Source organism: Etheostoma cragini, chromosome 4 (genome assembly GCF_013103735.1).
Source record: "Etheostoma cragini isolate CJK2018 chromosome 4, CSU_Ecrag_1.0, whole genome shotgun sequence".
In the NCBI taxonomy this organism is placed as follows: domain Eukaryota; kingdom Metazoa; phylum Chordata; class Actinopteri; order Perciformes; family Percidae; genus Etheostoma; species Etheostoma cragini.
Genome location: NC_048410.1, coordinates 21,537,684 through 21,540,839, shown reverse-complemented (window position 1 = coordinate 21,540,839; position 3,156 = coordinate 21,537,684).

Here is a 3,156-nt window from a genome sequence, read left to right as displayed (position 1 = left end):
GGGGTATTACTGGCCAGAGAAGCAATGCCACACAGGCACAAGGATGACAAGGACACGTCTGGCTGGCTGTCGTCCTTTCAGACCCACAGAGCGGACCACCACACAGTCAACCCGCATTAGTGTCACACTGGCCCATCACGGGGAATTAATCACACACCTGTTAATGACATGCAGGCCGCTGTAATGCTTCCCTCTAATATCCATCTGGGTGAGGTACCTGCTCACATGTTATGGGAGTATGTCTACTTCTTTTAATCATAACACACACCAGTGCGCCTGTGATCACGCCAACTACCGAAACATATGCCATTTCTGCAGATGCCTTTTATCGGAAGCGCCACAGCACAGTAGAATGACTGCATTTATTTTCAGCATGGATGCTCCAGCAGGGAATCAAACCCCTCATATGAACCGCAAAACATGACCTTCTAGACACTGAGCTGCACAGTAGGGCTGTAACTAATCATAATGAACACTGTCACTTAATCTCTTTGTTATTTTTTCATTAATTATTCATTGTACACAGTTATTTAATCTTTAAAATGGGAGAAAACAAGTAAAATGCCCATCACAATGTTCCAGAGCCCAAAGTGGCACTTGTTTTAGAACAATGATTAGTTTAACAGAAAATGAATGATATATTTTGATAGTCAATTTTTCATTAAAAGGCCATTTTTCTAAGCAAATGGCACAAATTATACAATAAATAGATCCAACCAGGCAATCTGATTGGTCAACTTTCAAACATGCTCAAAACAGCATGATGGCACACCATGCTCACCAATAAAAATTGGCAATGTCCATGTCGACATTCCAGTGGGTAATTAAACACTTTTATTCATAACAATAAATCACAGACCAGGTACCAGAAGTAGTATTTTTCTTAAAGTTTGAGGACGTAAAGCAGCTAAAAATGTATCTATTATAAGTATATGCAGTATTTATTTAGTTCAGGAAATCCTTTCATCTCCACAAAGCTAACGTTAGCTCGAGTTGTAGAATAATTCTTGTTGTTTTTTCTATAATGTCAGCAAATTGCCCCACAATAGGAATAGAGCTCAACAGTGATTGCCCCAATTTTTTTAACGACTCTGATTCCAGAAGTGTCCCCCCCCCCCTTGAATAGTTTAAAAAAAATGGCTTATACAAAGTTTTTAAGCCTGGAACCAAGCCAATCTAGCTAAAAGCTGAATTGGGGATATAAAACATTTGATTCTGCGCACAAAAACATTTTGAAAATGGCAAAAAAGGCGGAGTAGATCCGTTAGCAGTTTTGCAGGTACGGTAAATGTTTCTATGGTAACAGCGCAAACCAATCTGAGATGTTGCTGTTGGGCTTAGGATTGTGGGTAGAGCAGTTTTTCTCTTTAAGACTGCAAACAAAACATGTTTTCTTCTTTCTACTAGGCCTGCACGATTCAGGGGAAAATATGAATCCTAATTTATTTATTTTTAGCTTAGAATTGATATCACCAATCTCTGCCATGATTCTCTTATTGCAAACTTTAACCATGACAAAACAAACCAAATTGGCAGTACCAAACTGATTTTTTTGGTACCTAAAGCACAGTGCGCATCACCACAAGACTGTAACCATAGAGGCTTCAATGAAGAGAAGGGAGAGCATCGCAGCGCTTGAGAGCGCTTTAAAACCTATTTTATACAATCTGTGTTTAAAACTCACAGAAGAAAGGCTTGTAAATTTAAATGAAACTTGAAATCATTAAAAAAAAACTACATTATTTAAAAATGTAAATCGTGAACAGAGTGAATCAAGATCGATTTATCGTGAGAGCCTACTTTCTACCTCTAGCTTTTACAGGAACAGAAACTATCGTTACTCAATCTCGTAGCATATCAGTCTGCATCAGACAATTGACACATATCAGCCCTGTGACAGAGCAGCACATAAAAAAATAGATAAAGTGAATGAAAATGAATCCATCTACTGTCCATTGCATATGTTGTATCACTTGAGTGAGCACTGACCTATAAGAAACCTCCAGATGGAGTAAGACTAACTGCCAAACTATGTTGAGGATTCAGTGAAGTATTGCAGCAATGACACGCTGGTGTTAATTAGACAGTAGCAATGGAGGGATCGCTTGATCCAGTGCTCTAGACAGCCAACCGCAGCCTAGTAATCAGGTCACGGAGATTGATATGATAATCCCAGGGGCACAGCATGAAAGGAAAGGCTAACTCTGCATAGGCGCGGTGCGAGCCACGGATGTAAGTGTGAGATTTCCCTCTGAAGTCAGAACCATTCTCAGGCCTTGGAAGCCAAGTTGAGTGCTAAAAGGAGTGGGAGTGAGAGAGAGAAAATATACATCATTCCTGCTGTATAGATTGTAATCTTGGCTACTATGGAATTTCACTCAGCAGTAGGAAAGATTCTGGGGCTTGGACCCAATACATGTGAAAGACTCGAGGTGGAAGGGCTTAGGATGTACAGTAAAACTACAGTGGTACAGAAATCTTCATAGAAGTCTCTACAGAATAAGTTGCAACGAGTTCAGATGAAGAAAGTGCTTTATGAACGTGGCCCACATTCTGATTTGCAGTAAACAAACGCAAGCTTTAGAACTCAATTTAAAGGCCCTGAAAACTTAAATATTCTCATATCAGCTATTTATTATGAGCCGTGGGGTCCAACATGAAGTGGACACAATTCATTGCCAAAGGTTGAGCATTTGTGGTCATTTGATACACATGATTTCTGTATTAATGCACCATTTAAATCAAGATGTGATATCAGTTGTAGGGTTGTTTGATTATATTGCCAGACCACGCCTGATCCAAAGCCTTAACTACGCGGGGAAAACCATTCGAATGGATTATATCTGATCTATATCTGATCTAACCATCACATGCCCTGCAGAGTAGGCTGAGGGTTAAGTGTTGAAGCCTGGTCCCTCCTGCATTTTAAAAAAGGCGAAATTTAGCAGCAACTTTGTAGTGTGACAGATAGCAAGCAGTTTTGACCGTGCTCACCTTTAAGAGGACAGTGAGACAGAGAGTGAAAAATTGACAAAGATATCAAGGCTTATTAACCGAGTTGCACTTTGGTTTCACTTTTATTTAACCTCCTCTGTCAGAGTATAGACTGTTCCACAAAAGAAGAATAGTTTTGCAGACAATTATGAGACAGGAGTT